Genomic DNA, 26311 nt, shown 5'->3' on the forward strand with positions numbered 1-26311 from the left:
ACTCATTGCAACCTTGACCTCCTGAGTTCAAAAGATCCTCCCGCCTCAGCCTCCTGAGTAGCTGGGATGTCAGGCATACGCCACCATACCAGGTAACTTTTAAATTTTTTGTAGAGACAAGGTCTTGCTATATTGCTCAGGCTGGTCTCGAACTCCTGGGCTCAAGCAGTCCTCTTGCCTTGGCCTCCCAGACTGCTGGGATTACTGCGCCCAGGCCCCATTCCCCTGTTTTTGTGTTTGCTGCCGATGTTAATCCTTCCATTTGCCCATGGTGATTTGTAGCCTGATCTTAGGGCCTGTGAATTTGTCTTCAGGGTCATTGAAGGGGTGGGTGGGAAAGATATTGGGAGGCTTGCCAGTATTTGTAAAGAAGGGCAGTGAAGACTGATTTTGGTAGTGGTACTGGGAAGCACTGAGGGGCTGAGTTGCAGGAGGACTTATGGGCTCTCCCAACAGTGTTTGGTGAATCACCGGTTATGATTCTAGCAGTTTAGAGGTAGGAGTGGTCTAGGAAGTGAGCCTAGTTTCTCCTTTTGCATCAAGTAGACACGTACTGGTACTATGGTGGCCTGTGGAGTCTGGATCTAGTGCAATTGCGGCATCTCTCCCCAGGCATACTCAGCAGCGGATTCACTGGAGAGCCAAAACTGCCTTAGTAGTGAATGTTCTGGAGAAATTAGCATAACAGGATAATAAAATGGAAATCCTAGCTATAGCCTGCCCTCTATTATGTATATTGTATAGGGTAGGTTTAAGTCAGAACCTCTCTCTCTCTCTCTTATATGTGTTCTCCACCCTAACTTTGGAATTGTAGATACAATCTCATCAGGCTGCATGATTTTTTAGTGATATGGGTAAAACCCAACTTCATTACTTCCATGTCCTTCCCATCCCCATGAAGTTTATAACAGAGTCAGACTTTAGGTATTAGAGCATTTTTGGAGCCATCTGTCTGTGTGCTGTGAGTTCTCTTCCAACCATGGTGGACAACCGTGTTTGCCCACCTCTTTCCTAAAGCCCAGGGAAGTACACTTGAATGGGACAATTTGGTGGCCCTTGTAGTTTGGTAGATGGAGTGAACTCATGTTTGACTCAAATGTGAGGAATCTGAAGATGGAGTGGCTGACTGCTGCACTGCTTGATGGTGAACCGCAGGAGAGCTTCCTTCTTCCCTGGGATTGTATGCACTCCAGAGGCTGAAGAAGCAAAAGATACACGAGTGTTTCCTACAGGCCAGGTGTGGGCTACTCAGGAGGAAAGCCAGGGAAGGGTTGTGTTAATTTCTACCCAAGATGGCCATCTGGAGGGGCAACGTTCTTCAACAGAAAGAGTAGAGGAGTGTCATTGGAAGCCTATTTGCTTCAGGAAAAGGCTCGAGCCATTAGTTGGACTACAGAATCATTCTCCAAGGTCAAAGGAACTGCAAGTAAGTAAAGCCTAGCAATAGGAGAAAAGTGTGTCTGAAAAACCCATGAACACATGCGAGACAGAGAAGGTCAGTTTTAAACCACCATCAATCCCAGAGATCACCACGGTCAGGTTCTAGAACAGTACCAGTGAAGGAAGAACTTGCCTGCCTCCTCTTCTCTTCTCCCTCCCCTACTCCCACCCTGGAGGGGTCAGGAACCACAGCTAACAGATGGGGGCAGAGGAATTGTGGATTCCAATAAGGGAAAGGAAGAATGAGGGAAAGAAAGATGGTGTCTTTCTTTCCTCCTCCAACTGCGGGCGTCCTCTCTGTAGCGGACCAGATTTGGGGGTGTTGAAACATTCTTTAAAATTGAAAACACGATGAAAACCTTAACCATTACATGGCTGTAGGCATTTTAAGTCTGAAACAGGCTGTGCTATGTGACCTGAAATGCACTGTTCATATTATGTAAAAGGGACCAGAAAATTAAAGGGGCCGATCAAGTTTCCATCGGGGTTTTGGGAAGAAATGGCAACACAGAGCACATTTAAGGGACAGTAGGAAGTAAGATTGAAGTTGCTTTCTGTTTGCGCCCTATGATTTCTGTTATTTCAATGTAATATTTGCACTGTTTTCTCAAGTTGCAACATTTAATTTGAAATTAATATCTTTAGATTGTCCTGTTTTCCTAATGGTACTTAAAATATATCTGGCCCTATCATAATTTATGCATAGCTCCTTTAAGTTTGTTTGCCTTTTGTTGTTGTTATCTTATTTGTTGTTACATGTTCTCTAGGAGCTGTACCAAGAATGGAAAACACATTTCCTTCCTTCCTTCCTTTCCTTCCTTTTCTCTCTTCCCATTCCCCTCCCTCCCTTCCTTCCTTCCTTCCTTCCTTCCTTCCTTCCTTCCTTCCTTCCTTCCTTCCTTCCTTCCTTCTCTTTCTTTTCTTTTTTCTTTTCTTTTTTCTTTTCTTTCTTTCTCTTTCTTTCTTTCTTTCTTTCTTTCTTTCCTTCTTTCTTTCTTTTCTTTCTTTTTCTTCTCTTTCTTTTTCTTTCTTTCTCTTTCTTTCCTTCCTTCCTTCCTTCTTTCTTTCATTTCTTTCTTTCCTTCTTTTCTTCCTTCCTTCCTTTCTTTCTTTCTTTTTTTTTTTTTTGATGGCGTCTCACTCTTGTTGCCCAGGCTAGAGTGAGATGGCATGATCTCGGCTCACTGCAACCTCCACCTCCCAGGTTCAAGCAAATCTCCTGCCTCAGCCTCTGGAGTAGCTGGGACTACAGGCACATGCCACCACGCCTGGCTAATTTTTGTATTTTTAGTAGAGATGGAGTTTCACTGTGTTGGCCAGGCTGGTCTCAAGCTCCTGACCTCAGGTGATCTGCCTGCCTCAGCCTCCCAAAGTGCTGGGATTACAGGCGTGAGCCACTGTACCTGGCCTGGAAAACACATTTTCAACTTGTCATTATCAAATCTGGTGTTTTCAAATTGGTATTATTAATCTGTCTTCTCTGTATTATTTTTCTTTGATGTTATAACTTTGCCATTAGTTCTACCAATCTGCTGTTCATCAGCTGCTGTCTCCTTAACTAGAATAGGGCTTCCTGTAGTTATCAACAGATAAAACACATAATTGTCACATGCTTCCATACTGCACACATTATGTTTGTTACTTCTAACATCTATATGTCAATTTTCTGCTGCTTCAATGTCATTTAAAAATGCATGGTCTACTCCAACCTTGTAAAGGTGACACTTTGTGAAGGTTATCATTAACCTGATGCTCACCCAAACTTAACTGCAACTTGTGATTTCCCAGTTTAGATGTCTATCTGTAATGATCTTCTTGGAGAGATTCTCTAACTCAAGTTTTTAATGGCAAGCAAAGGAATCATTAAGATTAACTGAACAGACAGTTAGAAATGAGAAGCATGTTCTATTCAAAATTCTCTGTCTGAAAGATTACACATATCTCTGTTCTCCAGGATTTGTCCCTGGTGCCTTATTTTATTTGATGACGTCTGGTTTTCCTGTATGGTGTTGATGCTAGTAGATATTCTTCAGTGTCTGGGCTTTGAAGAGTTAGGTATTTATTGTAGTCTTCACTGTCTGAGCTTGTTTGTACCTGTCTTTCTTGGGAAGGGCTTAGGTGTTATGATCTAAACTATATTTGCTTTAGGGGGCACCCCAAGTTCAGTAATGCTGTGGTTCTTGCAGACTCATGGAGATACCGCCTTGATGGTCTCGGACAATATCCAGGAGAATTCTCTGGATTACCAGGCAGAGACTCTTGTTCTCTTTCCTTTCTCCCAAACAAATGGAGTGTCTCTCTGTTCTGAGCCACCTACATCTGGGGCTGGAGTGACACAAGCACCGCTGTGGCCACCAGCGCTGTGCCGCACTGGGTCAGACCTGAAGCCAGCACAGCGCAGCCCTGGGTCTTGTCCAAGACCTTCTGTAACTACTCCCTCTCTGCTGCCTATGTTTACTCAAGTCCCCAGGGCTCTACAATCAGCAGGTGGCAAAGCCAGCCGAGCCTGTCCTTCCCTTCAGGGCAGCAAGTTCCCCCAGACCATGGTTGGGTCCAGAGATGCTCTCTGGGAGTCAGGGACTAGAGTAAAACACCTTAGAAGTCTACCTGGTGTTCTATTGTACTGTGGCTGAGTGGGTACTCAACACACAAGGTACAGTCCTTCCCACTCTTCCTTCCCCTTTCCAAAGGCAGAGGAGCCTCACCCTGCAGCCCCCGCCATCACAGGCTACTGCCAGGCTACTGCTTATGTTCCCTTAAGGCTCAAGGGCTCTTCAGTCAGCTTGTGGTGAATTGTGCCTGGCCTGGGACTCACTTTTTAGGGCAATGGGCTCCCCTCTGGCCCAGGGCAGGTCCAGAAATCCCATCTAAGAGTCAAGGCCTGGAATCAGGGATTCCCAAAAGCTGCTTGGCCCTCTATGCCCCTGTGACCAAGCTGGTGCCTAAGGTGCAAGACAAAGTCCCCTTTACTTTTCCCTCTGCTTTTCTCAAGCAGAAGGAGTTTAGTTTTGCCCTGTAGCCACCATAACTGGGAATGTGCTGAGTCTCACCTGAAGCCAGCAAGTCTCAGAGGCTCACCAAGGCCCTCGACATCATACCTGGGTATCCCTGCTGGTTATTCAGATTTCAAGGGCTCTTCAGTTAGCAAGGGATGAATGCTGACAGCACTGGGTCCTTCCCTTCAAGGCAGCCGGTTCCCTTTTGGCCCAAGGCATGTCTAAAAATGTCATCTGGGAGCTAGGGCCTGGAATGAGGGCCTCACAACTCTGGTGCCCTATCCTGCTGAAGCTGAGCTGGGATCCAAGATGCAAGACAAAATCTTTCCTACTCTTTCTTCTCCTCTCCTCCAGCAGAAGGAAGAATTGGCTGCTTGTGGAGCCACAAGCTATGCAGCCTGGGGTTAGAAAAAGGGTGATGCCAGCACTCCCTTGGCTGCCCTGGTGTGTGCCCCACCAGCCTGCTGTCTCTGGGCCGCTTCAGCCATAGGACTCATCTAAGAGTTGCAGTCCTTGTGGCCTAGACTGTCTTTCCAGTTTACTTAGAGAACCAGAGCACAGTACCCCTTGGTGACAAGCTTTGTGGGAACTCAAGTTTGGACTGTTGGCATCAATGCTTTCCCTCCGGCTAGGGCTGGTTTAAATTCTCTGTCCATGGGTGGGCGACAGCTAAGCTTGGTCCAGTTTTCCTTTCAGCTCTAACAGGACAGCACTGAGCTCAATGTCTCACATTTGCTATGTTCACCCTCCCCCAGTGCCCAGAGACCCTCTCTGCACCATGTTGTGGCTACTGGGGTTGGGGGAGAGAAGCGTAACATTGAGGCCTCAAGACAATTTTTCTTTTTTTCTCTTTTTTGAGACAGAGCCTCGCTCTGTCACCCAGGTTGGATGGAATGCAGTGGCGCGATCTCTGCTCACTGCAATCTCCACCACCCGGGTTCAAGCGATTCTTGTGTCTCTGGCTCCTGGTAGCTGGGATTACAGGTGCCTGCCACCACACCCAGCTAATCTTTGTACTTCTAGTAGAAACAGAGTTTCACTGTGTTGGCCATATTGGTCTTGAACTCCTGACTTCAAGCGATCCACAGGCCTCAGTCTCCCAAAGTGCTGGGATTACAGGCCTGAGCCACAGCGCCCATTCTATTTTTTTCTATTTCCTCAGTGCCTCTTTCGACAATATGAAGTTAACACCAAGTATTATGAGGCTCACCTGATTTCTGGTTCTCATGAAGGTGATTTATTTTGTGTGTAAATTGGTGTAATAGTTGTTAAATTGGCATCCTTGTGGGGAGGGTGACTATCAAGTATCAGCGGAGTTTCTATTCCAACATCTAGCTCTGCCTCCCCCACCGGGAAGCATATTCTAAACAGCAAATGGCAATTGATAGATGACATGGTTGTGGGGTTATTGTCTCATCCTACCTCAATGTGAATTTGTGAAGGTGTGGCTAAGGAAAATGTGTTTTTCTCAATAATCTCTGGATTCTTTTCTTTGATTGGCCCATTCCTCTACGACTCTTCTTTGTGTTTGTTTTGGGTTGGGTTTCTATTATTCTCGAGACCCATGTATCCATACCTCAGCCACTGGCATTTCTGGTGGAGGTTTATGACATTACCTATCTCAGAGCCAGGGGAGGCTTATGCCATCATGTGGCTGATGCCATCACCTGTCTGGTCCTGCCACAGCAGCCACTGCCCCCAGGAAACCTGGTGCATGGTACTGACGAACAAGGAGAGGCCGCTATAGCTAGGAATGGGTGGATGAGACCCACGGGAGACTCTGGCTTCCTCAGTGGTTGCCTCGAAGTGATGGAAGCAGAAGTGTGGAAGATGGGAAGTGGGTGGTGGAGAAGACAGGTGCATTATCTGAAGACAGAAGAGTTTCATGTGGCCTCTCTGGAGATTGTCCACTAAGACCAAGTCACAAACTGCTTGCTGTGGAACCTTGCCCTGCTTAGAACCCACCCGCGTGTGTCATCTTTCCTGCCTCCCCTCCTTCACTGTTACTCTGTTGCTGCTACTTCCTTTCTTGGGAGTTTCCCTTAGAAATCCTCCTTTATTTTCGTTAATATTTATTTGGCAAATATTTCTTGAGCACTTCCTATGTGTCATGATGATGCTGGTTGTGGTTCCTTGTGGTTCTGTGGGTTTTACTAAGAAGTTTGACTGAAAAGTGTTGCTTTAAAAAATAATAATAATGATTTTAAAAAGCCAGGAAGGGACGCAACCTGGTAATAAGAGTTTAAAAAGGCCCCTGTATCTGCCTCATGGAGAGTGGATTGATGGGCAGGAATGGAAACAGGGAGACCATCAATGGGGCCTGAACAAGGGGAAGGTGTCCATCAGGATAGGGGAAGATGGGATGAATTGACAATATACTCTGGAGACAGAAAAGACAATATGTAGTGATAGATTTAAAACCAAAGGCTAATCTTTTTAGCCTCTTACTTTTTGTTGATTTTTTTTTTTTTTTTTTTTTTTTTTGAGACCGACTTTTGCTCTTGTTGCACAGGCTGCAGTGCAATGGCACAATCTTGGCTCACGGCAATCTCCGCCTCCTGGGTTCAAAAGATTCTCCTGACTGAGGCTCCCAAGTAGCTGGGATTACAAGCACGCGCCACCATGCCTGGCTATTTTTTGTATTTTTAGTAGAGTTGGGGTTTCACCATATTGGCCGGGCTGGTCTCAAACTCCTGATCTCAGGTGATCCACCCACCTCGGCCTCCCAAAGTACTGGGATTACAGCACTTTGAGTCATCACCACTCCCAACCCTTGTTGATTTTTTTTTTTAACGCACACAGCTGAAGTGTACTACTAAGTGTTATAACTTAGCTTTCACTAGTTTCCTTATAGATACCAATTTCCTACCATGATACCAATTGCTTAAGCTGTTTTTCAGAAATGTGGGGCAGTTCTTGTGCAGCTTAAACTGGTTGGAACTGACCTTCTGACTGAGCCTGCATGTTTAACATTTTGAGGTCAGAGAGCCCCAAACTCCATCCTCAGATCATGCTAACGCTGCCATTTTCTGAACATGCTGTGAAGAGCCATGGATCCCGACTATGCTTGTGGAGATCACAAATTGCCTCATTTTTTTCCATGGCCAATTGCCTTTCCCCACGCCTTAGACCACCGTACTTCTCTAACCCATAAATGTCCCTAAGTCTGATTTTCAGGGAGGCTGATTTGAGAGCTCTTCTCCTGGCTCCTTGCTAGGCTGTCCTGTGATAAATTTTTTTCTGTTTTCCCCAAACTCATCCTCACAGTGATTAGTTGACTGCGCATGGGCAGAACGATCCTGGTTCAGTGTCAGACTAAGTGGAGGAATGAGGAAAAGGAAGGCGATAACAGTGATTCCTGGGTTTGTGACGTGAAGAAATGGGTGTGGGAAGATTTACTGAGATAAGGATGGGGTGGGGCATGGGAGGATTACCTGTTTTTTGTTTGTTTGTTTGTTTGTTTTTGTTTTTTTAAATGGAGTTTCGCTGGTTGCCCAGGCTGTAGTGCAATGGAGTGATCTCAGCTCATTGCAACCTCTGCCTCCGGGGTTCAAGCGATTGTCCTGCCTCAGCTTCCCGAGTAGCTGGGATTACAGGCGCCCGCCTCCATGCCTGGCTAATTTTTGTAGTTTTGGTAGAGACGGGGTTTCACCATGTTGGCCAGGCTGGTCTCAAACTCCTGATGTCAGGTGATCCGCCCACCTCGGCCTCCCAAAGTGCTGGGATTACAGGCGTGAGCCACCACGCTAGGCAAGGATGACCAGGTTTTTATGGTAAATTGGAATGGTTTAAACCTTTCAAGAACTTGACACATCACTAATTCACCTCTTAAAAATCCCCTTTTAGCTAAATAACCCTCTACCTCAAGACAAGGTTATTTTTCTATGTCTGTGTTGTATTTGAGTTGACTGTTGTGTATTGGCAGTCACTCAAAAAACGTCTCCCACGGCTGGGCTTGGTGGCTTACGCCTATAATCCTGGCACTTTGGGAGGCTGAGGCGGGCAGATTGCCTGAGCTCAGGATTTTGAGACCAGCCTGGGCAACGTGGTGAAACCCTGTCACTACTAAAATACATAAAAGTAGCTGGGCGTGGCAGCATGCACCTGTAGTTCCAGCTACTCAGGAGGCTGAGGTAGGAGAAGCACTTGAACCTGGGAGGCAGAGGTTGCAGTGAGCCAAGGTCATGCCACTGCACTCCAGCTTGGGAGACAGAGTGAGACTTCATCTCCAAAAAAACAAAACAAAACAAAATAAAATAAAGCAAAACAACCTCTTCCTCTTTAATTTTATGACTCTTGGGCAACTTTTCTTCCTTACATAGTAAGGAGTTCTGCTTTCAGTAGCGTATCTTTGGTTCATTCCATTTAAGTAATGTATTTTGGTTAACTTTTTGCACTTGTGAACTGAACTTTATCTTTTATCATCACCAATAGTGTATTTTCTAGATCTCACACTTTTAGTTTTCAGTACAGAGCCACCAACTGTACTCACATTTTTACTTTTTAAACGGCCATTTCCCTTTCTCCTGAGCGGTGCAGGATCAGAGATAAACAGGTCTGCACACATTTATATCTTTCCATAATGTCAAACTTTCATTGATGCTATTTAAATCACAAAAGCCACGAGCTACATGGAGTTCTAAGAAACCAGTTCTCCTTAGTACTTCACATTTACCTAGTACTCAGAGCTGTAGGCACACAGGCTCAAGCCACTCCACCGGTCAGTCAATATCGCAAACCATACAGAATAGTAGACTTGATTAATATATAAACGTTGTAGATTAAACATTCCCCAACAAACGAAGTAACATTTAACATCAAGAGAAAAAGACATAGGAACAAATGGTTAATGAACCATTTTTCATTAACCAGGGAGAGTGACTAAGACAAAAAGAATATCATGGTGTGAGCCAGGCTGTCTGACTGTCTTGCATGGAAGGGTCTTGGATGTGGGCAGAACCTTCAGTGGCAGATGCCAAGTACTCATCATGAGTGACAGCAAGACAGTGTCAGCTAAGATGGCCGCTTTGAGCTGCTGAAGCCCTTCTCTTTTTATGGCCATGGAGTTCTCTGGTGAGGACTGATAATGGAAGTGTGTGCTTGTTTATGTCCTTATCTGGTTGGATGCAGTCTTTGTTACACATTTATTTATTAAGCCAAACATCTTGTCTCTGTTGGCAAAGTGCCCTATGAAATGTAAGATGGAGTCTTTTTCTAAGATGGAGTTACTTATGTCAAGGGTGCTCTATACACCCTTCATTCATCAGAAAGGACGCGCAGATAAAGGAACACAGATCTTAACTGTGAGCAATTTGATGGAGACATTTCCAGAGGAACTAATGGAATAATTCAGTGGGGAAGTTGTTCTGGAAAACTACACAATTTTTATTCCTTTAAATATTGGTTGTCAAGGAAAGTTTCATAAATCATTGGTTAATATTTGAAGACAAATATGGAATTAGATAGAAATGCTTTCCACAGAACTATCCCAGCTGTTTCCCAACAGAACCTCAGAGCTTCACTTTCAATCAGGACTGGGCTTGGACAATAGCCATTTTAGAACAAATATTCCCCCATGCCAACAATTTTGTGGCTGGAAAAGTCAAGAGAGAACTTTAGAACAGCTTTATTGTACTAGTTCAGTAATTTTCAGTACTAGTTCAAGAGTCACACAGGAAGATAACAACAGAATAACTCTAATTCAGGATACCCTCAGCAAATAATCATTTGGAATGTACTCCTAGAATTTCCTCTGGACCTCACTGGATTTTCCTAACTCTGTATGTTTCTGACTTTCTGTGGTTATCATTTGTCTGAACCTTGTGTTCTTGGTGAGTACCCATTTTTAGAATCAAAAAACAAATCAGATTTTACTGAGGTTGAAATCTTAGTGATGAGGCTTATATCTGAGAAGAGAGATAAGCACTTCATCAAAAGTTCAGCATTCCTCGACCCCCAGCTCTCCTTCCCTTTTTTTTTTTTTTTTTTTTGAGACTGAGTATTGCTCTGTTGCCTTGGCTGGAGGGCAGTGGTGCAGCCTCTGCCTCCTGGGCTCAAGCGATTCTCCTGCCTCAGTCTCCTGAGTAGCTGGGATTACAGGTGCGCACCACCATGTCTGGCTAATTTTTGTATTTTTAGTAGAGATGGGGTTTCACCATGTTGGCCAGGTTGGTCTCGAACTCCTAACCTCATGATCGGCCTACCTCAGCCTCCCAAAGTGCTGGGATTACAGGCGTGAGCCACTGCACTCGGCCTCCTTCCCAGTTTTAGATGGAAAAGAAGAATGGCAACAGTTTTTCTTTGGTAGAATGTTAATGTTTTCCTTTGATGTAAGCTTGGTATTTGGAACATGGAGCCAAGATCTTCAGTTTTATGTTTGAAATTTGCTCTGTGGCTCACGGCCAGTTGGTTCATATCTTGACTTTGGGGTTCTGAGCTTTAAATGAAGTACAGAAATGTCTTTCTTCCCTGGGGTGAAGGGCTATTGTAGAGCTTAATTAATTCGTAGCTTGTAATATGCTTTGAAGAATAAAAGGACTTTATAAAAATACTAAACATTATAATAACTACAACTTCTGTGTTTGTAAGCAAACTATTAAGACAATTGAGGCCGTTTACACATCAAAAATAAAGTGAAGATTTGACCATGTTCCAGATGAGTTAAATGCAGACAGCTGAAAGACAGTTCATTATATAAAGTGAACTTTTTTCCCCCTGGAGGAGGAGGTGCTCTTGAGCCAGTTTCTCTGTCTGCAGGATTCAGATGGACTGAATGACTGTTACATCTTCACTTTTATTTTGTAGATGTGACTTCTACAAGTGTGGCAAGTGGTTTCAATATGTTTATTTTTGTTTTTGAAATAAAATAGGTACTTCTACAGACAATGTTGAGTGTTGGCAAGGATTAGGATTGCAGATGAAATACAGGCAGCTTAGTTTAATGTGAATTTCAGATAAACAACACATAATGTTTTAGTGTACATATGTCCCCTGCAATATAGCGGATAAATAAATTGTAGTATATTCATGCACTGGAATACCGTAGGACAACGGGAAGACATAAATTGCACCTACATACAACAATAGGAATGGATTTCAGAAACAATATTGAAGGAAGGCCCTAGTCACAAACAGTGCATATGGTGTGATTCCAATTATATGAAGTTTATAAAGAGGCAAAACTAAACTATGGATTTAGGTCAGCCTAGTGGTCACTGTGGAAGGTTGTGAGTGGGAGGGTTCATGAGGGGGTTTTGGAGGTGCTGGTCATGTTCTGTTTCATGATCTGGGTGTTAGTTATAAGAGTGTCTTCACTGAAGTGTCATACTTACGGTTTATGTACTCTTTTTTGTTTTGTTTTTTGAGATGGAGTCTCGCTCTGTTGCCTAGGCTGGAGTGCAATGGTGCGATCTCAGCTCACTGCAACCTCCACCTCCCGGGTTCAAGAGATTCTCCTGCCTCAGCCTCCCAAGGGATTACAGGTGCCCGCCACCACACCCAGCTAATTTTTGTACTTTTTTTTAATAGAGACGGGGTTTTACTATGCTGGCCAGGCTGGTCTTGAACTCCAGACTTCAGGTGATCCACCCATTTTGGCCTCCCAAAGTGCTGGGATTACAGGCATGAGCCACTGCGCCTGTAATCCCAGCACTTTTCTTTTTTTTTTTTAAATGTACTTTTCTTTATGTATATCTGAATAGAATTCACAAGAAAAGAGAAAATATATTTAGGTTTTGAGAGGAAAGTTTGAGAAAGTAAGAATATACTATATATACACACGTATATGTATAGTCATACATTGTACATTTTATTATTATATATGCCTATGTAATCTATGAAATTAAGATCTCTAACCTGAAGGCTGTATTTAGTGTCATATTATTTGCTCTTAGATAAATACTTTGAATGCACAAAAACTAAAATTTTTGGCTTTCATTATTTGTTCATATTTTCATTTGTTTACATACTGAGCAATTTTTTACTGCTTGGTGGGGACTGCATGAAACAATGATTATCACATTTTATTACAAATATTTAGTGAATTTTGCTTTTTTAATTACTTGAGTAGGAGTAATAGAAATAGATTAACCGATTAATTCAAAATAAATAACTATTTTTTAAAAAGGAAGAAAATATAATAGGTTTTTATTTAAAAAGTAACTTTTTGCCAAGTGAAGACTTCTACTGATGACAGTTAAAGATGTGAACTCTGCTGTGGGGGCCAAGTGTTACCAAATGTCGCCATTAACCATTAAACACCAAATGTGTATTATGTGAATAACCAGTTGTGTGGGGGTTGTCTAGCACTTTTAAGATAAACACAGAAACCTGTCTGGTGATTGTTTAAATGAACTTGACCAGTAAAAATAGAAAAGAAAGTCTACCAGATCAAATATTTGTAAAATAAACATATGTAAATATGTAAGTCAACTTTGAAAGACTTAATACTATATTCATTGAAAAAATATATAAGATGAATATGGGAAAGAATTTTCAAATGAAGATCATTTTATCTTGGCCATGGTACAATGAGTGATAGTTGTAGTCCTTAATTGATATTTAGATTTATTAATTATAATGCATGTATAAGTTGTGATGATGTAGTAAAGTGGTTGGTTTCAAAAATAAACACTCTAGAATTGACACATTAAAACGCTTGTTTAGGCAACAAAAGCAAAAATAAATAAGTGGGAGTACATCAAACCAAAAAGCTCTGCATGCTCTGCACAGAAAGGAAACAATCAAAAGTGAAAAGGCAACCTAGGGAATGAGAAAATACATTTGCAATCCATATATCTGATAAGGGGTTAATACCCAAAATATATAAGGAATCATACAACTCAGTAGCAAAAAAGCCCCAAATAATCCAATTAAAAAATGGGCAAGGGACCTGAACAGACATTTTCCAAAGAAGACATACAGATGGCCAATAGGCATATGAAAACGTGTTCAATATTACTAATTATCAGGGAAATGCAAATCAAAACCACAATGAGATATCATCTCATACCCATTAGGATGGTTATTATCACAAAGGCAAGACAGTAAGTGTTGGCAAGGATGTGGAGAAAAGGTGGGACTGTAAATTGGTATAGTAATTATAGAAAACAGTATAGAAGTTCCTCAAAAAACTAGAAATAGAGCTCTGTATGATTTAGCAATCCCACTTTTGGGTATATAGCCAATGGAAATGAAATCAGTATGTTGAAGAGATAGCTGCATTCCCATGTCCATTTCAGCATTATTTATAATTGCCAACATATGGAGATGACCTAAGTGTCTGTTGATACATAGAGAGATAATGAAAATGTGGTATATGTATGATGGACTCTTATTCAGCCATAAAGAGAAGGAAATATTGCCATTTGTGATAACATGGGTGAATCTGGAGGACATTATGCTAAGTGAAATAAGCAAGACACAGAAAGACAAATATCACATGATCTCACTTATATGTACAGTCTAAAAACTTGAGCTCATGAAAACAGAAAGTAGAATAGTGGTTGCCAGGGACTGAGGCTTGGGAGAGATGTTCATCAAAGGAAGATGCTGATCAAATTTTAGCTATCGAATGTACAGCATGGTAACTATTGTCAGCAATACTGTATTGTTTACTTGAAATTTGCTAAGAGAGTAGATCTTAAGTGTTCTCACCACACATACCAAAAAAAGTAACTATGTGAAATGGTGTATATGTATACCCAAATATCACATTGTACACTGTAAATACATACAATTTTTATTTATTTATTTTTATTATACTTTAAGTTCTAGGGTACATGTGCACAATGTGAAGATTTGTTGCATATGTATACATGTGCCATGTTGGTGTGCTGCACCCATTAACTCATCATTGACATTAGGTATATCCCCTAATGCTATCCCTCCCCTCTCCGTCCACTCCATGACAGGGCCCAGTGTGTGATGTTCCCTACCCTGTGTCCAAGTATTCTCATTGTTCAATTCCCACCTATGAGTGAGAACATGTGGTGTCTGGTTTTCTGTCCTTGCAATAGTTTGCTCAGAATGATGGTTTCCAGCTTCATCCATGTCCCTACAAACGACATGAACTCATCCTTTTTTATGGATGCATAGTATTCCATGGTGTATATGTGCCACATTTTCTTAATCCAGTCTATCATTGATGGACATTTAGGTTGGCTCCAGGTCTTTGCTAGTGAATAGTGCCACAGTAAACATATGTGTCCATGTGTCTTTATAGCAGCATGATTTATAATCCTTTGGGTATATACCCAGTAATGGGATCACTGGGTCAAATGGTATTTCTAGTTCTAGATCCTTGAGGAATTACCACACTGTCTTCCACAATGGTTGAACTAATTTACATTCCCACCAACAGTGTAAAAGTGTTCCTATTTCTCCACATCCTCTCCAGCATCTGCTGTTTCCTGACTTTTAATGATCACCATTCTAACTGGTGTGAGATGGTATCTCATTGTGGTTTTGATTTGCATTTCTCTGATGGCCAGTGATGATCAGCATTTTTTCACGTGTCTATTGGCTGCATAAATGTCTTCTTTTGAGAAGTGTCTGTTCGTGTCCTTTGCCCACTTTTTGATGGGGTTGTTTGATTTTTTCTTGTAAACTTGTTTAAGTTCTTTGTCAATTCTGGATATTAGCCCTTTGTCAGATGGGTAGATTGTAAAAATTTTCTCCCATTCTGTAGGTTGACTGTTCACTCTGATGGTGGTTTCTTTTGCTGTGCAGAAGCTCTTTAGTTTAATTAGATCCCATTTGTCAATTTTGGCTTTTGTTGCCATTGCTTTTGGTGTTTTTGCCATGAAGTCCTTGCCCATGCCTATGTCCTGAATGGTATTGCCTAGGTTTTCTTCTAGGGTTTTTATGGTTTTAGGTCTAACATTTAAGTCTTTAATCCATCTTGAATTAATTTTTGTATAAGGTGTAAGGAAGGGATCCAGTTTCAGTTTTTTGCATATGGCTAGCCAGTTTTCCCAGCACCATTTATTAAATAGGGAATCCCTTCCCCATTTCTTGTTTTTGTCAGGTTTGTCAAAGATCTGATGGCTGTAGATGTGTGGTATTATTTCTGAGGGCTCTGTTCTGTTCCATTGGCCTACATATCTGTTTTGGTACTGGTACCATGCTGTTTTGGTTACTGTAGCCTTGTATTATAGTTTGAAGTCAGGTAGCATGATGCCTCCAGTTTGGTTCTTTTGGCTTAGGAATGTCTTGGCAATGTGGGCTCCTTTTGGTTCCATATGAACTTTAAAGTAGTTTTTTCCAATTCTGTGAACAAAGTCATTGGTAGCTTGATGAGGATGGCACAGAATCTATAAATTACCTTGGGCAGTATGGCCATTTCCAAGATATTGATTCTTCCTATCCATGAGCATGGAATGTTCTTCCATTTGTTTTTGTCCTCTATTATTTCGTTGAGCAGTGGTTTATAGTTCTCCTTGAAGAGGTCCTTCACATCCCTTGTAAGTTGGATTCCTAGATATTTTATTCTCTTTGAAGCTATTGTGAATGGGAGTTCACTCATGATTTGGCTCTCTGTTTGTCTGTTATTGGTGTATAGGAATGCTTGTGATTTTTGCACATTTATTTTGTATCCTGAGACTTTGCTGAAGTTGCTTATCAGCTTAAGGAGATTTTGGGCTGAGATGATGGGGTTTTCTAAATATACAATCACGTCATCTGCAAACAGAGACAATTTGACTCCCTCTTTTCCTAATTGAATACCCTTTCTTTCTTTCTCCTGCCTGATTGCCCTGGCCAGAACTTCCAACACTATGTTGAATAGGACTGGTGAGAGATGGCATCCCTGTCTTGTGCCAGTTTTCAAAGGAAATGCTTCCAGTTTTTGCCCATTTGGTATGATACTGGCTATGGGTTAGTCATAAATAGCTCTTATTATTTTGAGATACGTCCCATCAATACCTAGTTTTTTGAGAGTTGTTAGCATGAAGGGCTGTTGAATTTTGTCAAAGGCCTTTTCTGCATCTATTGAGAAAATCACGTGGTTTTTGTCTTTGGTTCTGTTTGTATGGTGGATTATGTTTATTGATCTGCATATGTTGAACAAGCCTTGCATCCCAGGGATGTAGCCAACTTGATCATGGTGGGTAAGCTGCTGGATTCGGTTTGCCAGTATTTTACTGAGGAGTTTTGCATTGATGTTCATCAGGGATATTGGTCTAAAATTCTCTTTTTTTGTTGTGTTTCTGCCAGACTTTGGTATCAGGGTGATGCTGACCTCATAAAATGAGTTAGGGAGGATTCCCTCTTTTTCTATTGATTGGAATAGTTTCAGAAGGAATGGTACCAGCTCCTCTTTGTACCTCTGGTAGAAATCGACTGTGAATCCGTCTGGTCCTGGACTTTTTTTGGTTGGATGGCTATTAATAATTGTCTCAATTTCAGAGCCTGTTATTAGTCTATTCAGAGATTCAACTTCTTCCTGGTTTAGTCGTGGAAGGGTGTATGTGTCTAGGAATTTATCCATTTCTTCTAGATTTTCTAGTTTATTTGCATAGAGGTGTTTATAGTATTTTCTGATGGTAGTTTGTATTTCTGTGGGGTCAGTGGTGATATCCCCTTTATCATTTTTTATCACATCTATTTGATTCTTCTCTTTTCTTCTTTATTAGTCTTGCTAGCAGTCTACCAATTTTGTTGATCTTTTCAAAAATCCAGCTCCTGGATTCATTGATTTTTTGGAAGGATTTTTCGGAAGGATTTTTCGTGTCTCTATCTCCTTCAGTTCTGCTCTGATCTTAGTTATTTCTTGCTTTCTGCTAGCTTTTGAATGTGTTTTCTCTTGTTCCTCTAGTTCTTTTAATTGTGATGTTAGGGTGTCAATTTTAGATCTTTCCTGCTTTCTCTTGTGGGCATTTAGTGCTATAAATTTTCCTCCACACGCTGCTTTAAATGTGTCCCAGAGATTCTGTATGTTGTGTCTTTGTTCTCATTGGTTTCAAAGAACATCTTTATTTCTGCCTTCATTTTGTTATTTACCTGGTAGTCATTCAGGAGCAGGTTGTTTAGTTTCCATGTAGTTGAGCAGTTTTGAGTGGGTTCCTTAATCCTGAGTTCTAATTTGATTGCACTGTGGTCTGAGAGATGGTTTGTTATAATTTCTGTTCTTTCACATTTGCTGAGGAGTGCTTTACTTCCAACTATGTGGTCAATTTTAGAATAAGTGCGATGTGGTGCTGAGAAGAATGTATATTCTGTTGATTTGGGGTGGAGAGTTCTTTAGATGTCTATTAGGGCTGCTTGGTACAGAGCTGAGTTCAAGTCCTGGGTATCCTTTTAGCCTTCTGTCTCATTGATTTGTCTAATGTTGACAGCGGGGTGCTAAAGTCTCCCATTATTATTGTGTGGGAGTCTAAGTCTCTTTGTAGGTCTCTAAGGACTTGCTTTATGAATCTGGCTGCTCCTGTATTGGGTGCATATATATTTAGGATAGTTAGCTCTTCTTATTGAATTCATCCCTTTACCATTATGTAACAGCCTTCTTTGTCTCTTTTGATCTTTGTTGGTTTAAAGTCTGTTTTTTCAGTGACTAGAATTGCAACTCCTGCTTTTTGTTTGTTTGTTTGTTTTTCCATTTGCTTGGTAGATCTTCCTCCATCCCTTTATTTTGAGCCTATGTGTGTCTCTGCATGTGAGATGGGTCTCCTGAATACAGCACACTGATGGGTCTTGACTCTTTATCCAATTTGCCAGTCTGTGTCTTTTAATTGGAGCATTTAGCCCATTTACATTTAAGGTTCATATTGTTATGTGTGAATATGATCCTATCATTATGATATTAGCTGGTTATTTTGCTCGTTAGTTGTGCAGTTTCTTCCTAGCCTCGATGGTCTTTACAATTTGGCATGTTTCTGCAGTGGCTGGTACCGGTTGTTCCCTTCCATGTTTAGTGCTTCCTTCAGGAGCTCTTGTAAGGCACGCCTCATGGTGACAAGATCTCTCAGCATTTTCTTGTCTGTAAAGGATTTTATTTCTCTTCCACTTATGAAGCTTAGTTTGGCTGGATATGAAATTCTGGGTTGAAAATTCTTTTCTTTAAGAATGTTGAATATTGGCCCCCAATCTCTTCTGGCTTGGAGAGTTTTTGCCAAGAGATTGGCTGTTAGTCTTATGGGCGTCCCTTTGTGGGTAACCCAGCTTTTCTCTCTGGCTGCCCTTAACATTTTTCCCTTCATTTCAACTTTGGTGAATCTGACAATTATGTGTCTTAGAGTTGCTTTTCTCGAGGAGTATCTTTGTGGCGTTCTCTGTATTTCCTGAATTTGAATGTTGGCCTGCCTTGCTAGGTTGGGAAAATTCTCCTGGATAACATCCTGTAGAGTGTTTTCCAACTTGATTCCATTCTCCCCGTCGCTTTCAGGTACACCAGTCAGATGTAGATTTGGTCTTTTCACATAGTCCCATATTTCTTGGAGGCTTTTTTCATTTCTTTTTACTCTTTTTTCTCTAAACTTCTTTTCTCACTTCATTTCATTCATTGGATCTTCAATCACTGACACCCTTTCTTCTGGTTGATCGAATTGGCTACTGAAGCTTGTGCATGCGCCACGTAGTTCTTGTGCCATAGTTTTCAGCTCCATCAGGTCATTTAAGGTCTTCTCTATGCTGTTTATTCTTGTTAGCCATTCATCTTTTGTCAAGGTTTTTAGCTTCTTTGCGATGGGTTTGAACATCTTTCTTTAGCTCAGAGAAGTTTGTTATTACCAGTCGTCTGAAGTCTACTTCTGTCAACTCATCAAACTCATTCTCCGTTCGGCTTTGTTCCATTGCTGGTGAGGAGCTGTGTTCCTTTGGAGGAGAAGAGGTGCTCTGATTTTTAGAATTTTCAGCTTTTCTGCTCTGGTTGCTTCCCATCTTTGTGGTTTTATCTACATTTGGTCTTTGATGATGGTGATGTACAGATGGGGTTTTGGTGTGGATGTCCTTTCTGTTTGTTAGTTTTCCTTCTAACAGTCAGGACCCTCACTTGCAGGTCTGCTGGAGTTTGCTGGAAATCCATTCCAGACCCTGTCTGCCTGGGTATCACCAGTGAAGGCTGCAGAACACCAAATATTGCAGAGCAGCAAATGTTGCTGCCTGATCCTTCGTCTGGAAGCTTCATCTCAGAGGGGCACCTGGCTATGTGAGGTATCAGTTGGCCCCTACTGGGAGGTGTCTCCCAGTTAGGCTACTCAGGGGTCAGGGACCCACTTGAGGAGGCAGTCTGTCTGTTCTCAGATCTCAAACTCTGTGCTAGGGGAACCACTACTCTCTTCAAAGCTGTCAGACAGGGACATTTAAGTCTGCAGAAGTTTCTGCTGCCTTTTGTTCAGCTATGCCCTGCCCCCAGAGGTGGAGTCTACAGAGGCAGACAGACCCTCCGAGCCAAGCATGGGATATAATCTCCTGGTGTGCCGTTTGCTAAGACCATTGGAAAAACACAGTATTAGGGTGGGAGTGTCCCGATTTTCCAGGTACCATCTGTCACGGCTTCCCTTGGCTAGGAAAGGGAATTCCCCAACTCCTTGCACTTCCTGGGTGAGGTGATACCCTGCCCTGCTTCAGCTCACACTCTGTGGGCTGCACCCACTGTCCAACAAGTCCCAGTGAGATGAACCTGGTACCTTAATTGGAAATGAAGAAATCACCTGTCTTCTGCGTTGCTCACACTGGGAGCTGTAGATTGCAGCTGTTCCTATTTGGCCATCTTGGACAAAAATACATACATACAATTTTTATTTGTCAATTTTACTTCAATACAACTGGAAAAAATATACATTCACCTTGGAAGACCATTTATGTATTTTAAAATGCAGATTTGTTCCAAGAATTTTTGGTATTTCTTCTTTACATTTTTTTCTACTGAATATTCTTGATTGGTGGTCAATTTTCATATTTAGAAGGCTCTTTGGTTTTTGAGAACAACCAAGACTCATTTAGAACCAAGTTTGGTAAATGAGAGGGTAATTAAGCCCAATAATACTGTATTTAGACAAAGAAGGGACTGATTACAGAGTAATGAGATCTCTTCTTAGGTGCCTCATAAATAAACTTTGAAGCAGTTTTAAATGTGATATTCCATATATGTGTATTGGAAGCACCAGTGAAATTAGGGTATAGTATCATATCATGGCTTCCTAGTAGGCGACACTTATTTGAGTGGCTGTGGTCTGCTTGGCTGTTGAGATGACTGTGCTGACTTTTACTTACCATCTAGTCCACCTCTTGTGGGTACACAGTGATCCAGTCTAACATGTCATGGTTTAGTTGTAAGTCCTTTCTAGGTCTGTTATTTCAGGATTCAAATTTTCCTGACATGCCTTCATTTGAAGGTGACACTAATAGCAACATTACTTCCAAATGAGAAATATTATAAACAATCAAAATGTGTTTCATGTTGCCTCAAATCAGATGATCCTAGTTTTTGGGAGAGAGTCAGGTAGAATTGTGTGACTAAACATATACACAGGCTTCAAAAATAGGCCAATCATTGAATCTTGGCTGAGACCCTAACTAGCTGCATTTCTTCAGGCAATTTACTTAACCTCTCTAGCCTCGTTTTCCTCATAAAATGGGGACAATAACATCTCATGCTTTGTAAGGATTGTTATGTGTAATAAAGGCAATAATGATAAGACATTTAATAATAGTGCCCATTCTGAGGAAGGTACCCAAAACAACAAGCAGCACATTTAAAAATCCAGTGAAACAACAGCTTGTTTATGTCTGAAATCCTTAAACCTTTCTCTCATTGGCAGTTTTAGCCATAGATATCATTACGCTCTGGGTCAAGTAGAGGGTATATTTTACAGACTGGGTTGGGAAAATAGAACATAAAGTTGCTGGTGCCAAGTTCTAAACACATTCACACAGTGTGGTAAACCAACCTCTTACTTTTCATTCACTTACATGGGGCTGGCTGGAGCTGGTACTGGGAGCCTTGCTTTTTTGGCGTTGAATTCCATGAAATGAAAGAGTCAGACTGCAGTGGCACCTTCACTATCAAATGTGCCTACCGTGGGCCAGTCTGTCTATGGTGACCTTGCCTGTGGTCTTCCAACTTCGTCTCATGTGGGTCATCTCAAGTCCAGCTTTAGGATAAACCTGTGTGCATGCCTGTGCATGCCAACATCAAGCAATGTGAGGACAGGGAATTTAGAACTGCATCAGTGGGTGGAGCAGGACTGGTGACTGTAGAGGAGATTTCATTGCCACCTTTGCATCCGAGACACTCGCTGCTCTCTTAGTTCCGGACTTCTCAGACACAAAGCAGAAGGCTGAACGTGGTGGCTCACACCTGTAATTCCAGCATTTTGGGAGGCCAAGGCAGGTGGATCACTTGAGGCCAGGAGTTCGAGACCAGCCTAGCCAACATGGTGAAATCCCATCTCTACTAAAAATACAAAAAATTAGCCGGGTATGGTTATGGTGGTGTGCATAGCTAGCTACTCGGGAGGCTGAGGCACAAGAATCACTTGAACCCATGAGGCAGAGGTTGCAGTGAGCTGAGATTGTGCCACTGCACTCCAGCCTAGGCAACAGAGCGAGACTGTCTCAAAAAGAGAAAGGAAAAGAAAGAAAAGAAACAATAAAAAAGAAAAGAAAAGAAACTAGAAAACTGCTGCTTAACACCAGTGATTCCTTAGTGGCTTTAGAGTGAGGACTCCTTTTCAAAGTCAGACAATTTAATGGACTCCAAATGCCGTGGCTTGTACTTTCAATATCTGTTGCATGAGAAGACACAAAATGACACAAAGGTACATTAAATTCAGTGATTCTTTCAGGAATGTATATCTTATTGGTAACAAGCATTGATGAAATGAGCACAGCGTAGTATTTATTTTGTCTGAATAGTATGCTTGGTGCACCTGTGGATTTTGGGTGCCATGCATGACCTCTGGAGCCCCTCAGGGCTCTCTCTTTTTGGAAACACAGCCATCAACTCTATCTGGGAAGGAATTATGCTGGCGAGGCATCACATTCATGTGTACGCTGAGTGAAATCTACTCAGCTCACTGGCTGTGTCACCTTAGGCAAACGATGCCATTGTGTACAAAATGGGACTAAAAACTTACTTCTTAGGACTGTTGTGAGGATTAAATGAGACAACCCAAAGAAGATCTGCATGACCTAAGGATCATTGTCCTCTGGAAAAAAAAAAAAAAAAGTTTATTAATCTTGTGGGCAGCTTCCAGGAGGTCAGGACATCAAGTTAATCAATTATTAGTGAGTTAGTGACTACCTCTACTGTGAGTAATCATGCATGGAAGGAGGAAAGGACAAAGACAAAGGAAATTAAGTAAAGCAAACATCTTATGATTTTTATAATATAGGCTCAGTTACAGAAGTTCTCAACTAAACAATTGGATGTGGTGTGTCCAGATACTACCAGCATGTTATTTCAAAAGACGGTTGTTAACCCCTTATTCCCAGTCCCTCTCTGCTGAGTGACGGAAATCGAACTCCACCCACTCCCACAGTGTTCCCAGTGTATTTCTGAAAGCCTCCCAGATTGCTGTCACCATGGGACATTTTGTGTGTGTATGGCTACCTCTAAAATTTTTGCTTAGAACGATAACTGGCTCATGGTAAGCACTACGTGACGTCAGCTATCATCGTCAGTAACATTAACACGTGGTTGGATCAAGTTCCTCATATTCCTTGTTACAGCCTCCTCGGCACACGCTCCGTGTCTCTCCTGATGGCACTTTTGCTGATGGGCAGTGGGCCTTGTTCTAGCTGATGTTATCACCATCCCCTGAGCTGAAGGGGCAGGCACCACAGTCCTGCTTACCACTGCATCTCAAGTGGGGTGCTTTCTGTTCCCTACACTTCCCCCCCAAAAAATGAAAGCCAGGCCACAACTTTTGACAGGTCCTTATTAAGACCCAGGAATCACTGAAGAGACAAACAACAGAGAAAGGGGTTTGTGTAGCTCTTAGTAGTGGTTCTGCTCCAACCCCAGGGACCCAGACTCTCCTTAGGGTCTTTTATGGCTGCCTATCCCTTGGGAATGTCTGAGCAAGACTAAGACAGAGCAATACATTTCCCTTGGTCAAGAAAGCAAGAAAGCCCCAGAGCCACAACTCCAACTCAAGTCTATGTAACAATTTACATTTCCAAGTCAAGGCTTTGCCTCCTGTTCTAAAAGAACCAATTTTTTCCAAGTCAAAGCTGCGTTTCCTGTTCTAAAAGAGCCACATTTAATTAGTGGGGTCTTCCACACACTCCGATAAGAATCTTTGTGAGTATTGGCCGGGCGCGGTGGCTTAGGCCTGTAATCCCAGCACTTTGGGAGGCCAAGGTGGGTGGATCACGAGGTCAGGGGATCAAGACCATCCTGGCTAACACGGTGAAACCCCATCTCTACTAAAAATACAAAAAATTAGCTGGGTGTGGTGGTGGGCACCTGTAGTACCAGCTACTCAGAGGCTGAGGCAGGAGAATGGCATGAACCAGGGAGGTGGAGCTTGCAGTGAGACGAGACTGTACTACTGCACTCCAGCCTGTGCGACAGAGCGAGACTCCATCTCAAAAAAAAAAAAAGAATATTTGTGAGTATTCTTGATTTACATTAGTGACCAAAGGGCACATTTTGGTGTTCCTAAAATAAAGTAAAATGTTTGCCTGGAAGGTGAATTCAATCTTCTGTTGAGAAAACAGAAAATTACTTTTCTTTTTGTTTTATTTATTTATCTATTTTTGAGATGGAGTTTCACTCTGTCACCCAGGCTGGAGTGTGGTAGTGCAGTCTCGGCTCACTGCAACCTCCGCATCCGAATTCAAGCGATTCTCCTGCCTCAGCCTCCTGAGTAGCTGGGACCACAGGCCCACTAATTTTTGTATCTTTAGTAGAGACAGGGTTTCACCATGTTGGCCAGGCTGGTCTCGAACTCCTGGCCTCAAGTGATCAGCCCGCCTCAGCCTCCCAAAGTGCTGGGATTACAAGCAAGAGCCACTGCACCTGGCCAGAAAACCACTTTTAAATGTAAGATTTTCTTGACTATCTAACACCTTCTCTTCATGTCCGCTACAAGCTTTAGGCATTCATTGCTCAAGCATAAGGACCATGTTAATACTTCATATACTTCAAAGAGACAGTCATACTGCCTCCCTAACGTGGTATGTCTCAGCATTGGCCTTGCCATGCTGCAGTGACAAACATCTGCAAAATGTTAGTGGCCTAAACCATAAAGGTTTGTTTCTCACTTACATCACATGTCCAGCACAGAGTGTGCTTGTGGCATTCTCTCAGAGGTCCAGGTGGGCTAAGCCACCGTGAATTTCAGGCCACTGCCCCAAGGGAAATAAAGGACTCTAAGTCTTGCAACAATCAAATATCCTGTCCTGGAAGTGACACATGTCATTTCTGCTCTCATTGACCAAAACTAGTCACATGAGCCCACTCAGCCACACGGGCACCAGAAGGGCAATTTTTCCCCCAAGCGTGGGAGAGATGACTTATTTGGTGAACAGCACCAAGGACCACAACATTCTGAGTAAATATTTGGTGACTGACTTCACTTTCTCTCCTCAGAGAAATCTCACGGATCTTCTTTACTTCCAGTTGGATTATCTTTTATTTCTCTTCTTAAGGTCTTAGACATTAAACACACACACACACACACACACACACACACACACACACACACACACTAGGATCAATCACTTAGTACCAAGAATGCATTTTATTTTTCTCTTCTCTTTGTCTTTATTGTCCTTGCATTGCTTCTCTCACTCCTGGTCTTCTGACCCTTTCTGTCTCTCTCTAGCTTTGACAATACTCTGAAAACCTGAGCCTGGGGACTTCCATGGCTCTTGGAGAGCTTGGCTTGGCTCCCTTTCTGGGTCCTGCCTTGTGTCAGACCTTTTCTCTCCCAAATATTCATACTTCAGTATTCCAGATTCCCAAGCACTCCTGAGAGAGCCTCAGTCATCTGTCCCTCCTCTCCTGAACTTTCAGCCCCAGAACCTTTTGGCACATAAACAGGATTGTGTGGCAAAAATTACAACCGTGGTTAGAGTTAATTCCTTCTTTTGGTGAAAAAAAAAAAAAAGATTTCACGAAGGCAGAAGTTTTGCTGCAAGATGGTTTTAGCTACTTCCTACATTTTATCTGTTTAGCTTTAAGGTCCTTGCTGTCCAGTATTGCGACTATTGTGATGGTTCAGGCTAAAGCTGCAGTAGTATGAGTTATTAGTCAGGTATTGTGAAGAAGAGCTGTACAAAGCTAGCTTCTTCCAAGTGAAAAAGTTGTGTGTTTTTAAAATTAAAAAAGATGCAGTTTTTATAACTAAACCTTTAAAACATTTTGGTGTAGGCCGGGTGTAGTGGCCTATAATCCCATCTTTGGGAGTCCAAGATGGTGAATTGCTTTAGTGCAGGACTTCGAGATTAGCCTGGGCAAGATGATGAAACCATATCTCTACAAAATACAAAATAATTAGCTGGGTGTAGTGGTGTGTGCCTGTAGTACCAACTACTCGGGAGGCTGATATGGGAGGATCACTTGTGCCCAGGAGGTTGAGGCCGCAGTGAGCCGTGATGCTGCCACAGAACTGCAGCCTGGATGATGGAGTGAGACCCAGTCTTAAACCAATAACAACAAAAACTCTGGTGTGTATTGAATGTACTTCAACTTTCTCATAATGAGATAATTCACTCTGAGGTCAAACAGATATGCTTATCCCAACATGGGTACGGTCTTGTTTTTAAGTCAGTTGGTTTTTTAGAGCCATCTCTAGAGAGACAGTTATCAAAATGCCTTTGCAACAGAAAAATACAATGGAAAATAAACCAGACCATGCACAGCATTAAAAGCAAATGATGTGATTTATCGTCGGGCAGGCGGTTTTACACACTTCTGTTAGGTCAGG

Source organism: Macaca fascicularis, chromosome 15 (assembly GCF_037993035.2).
Source record: "Macaca fascicularis isolate 582-1 chromosome 15, T2T-MFA8v1.1".
Classification (NCBI taxonomy): domain Eukaryota; kingdom Metazoa; phylum Chordata; class Mammalia; order Primates; family Cercopithecidae; genus Macaca; species Macaca fascicularis.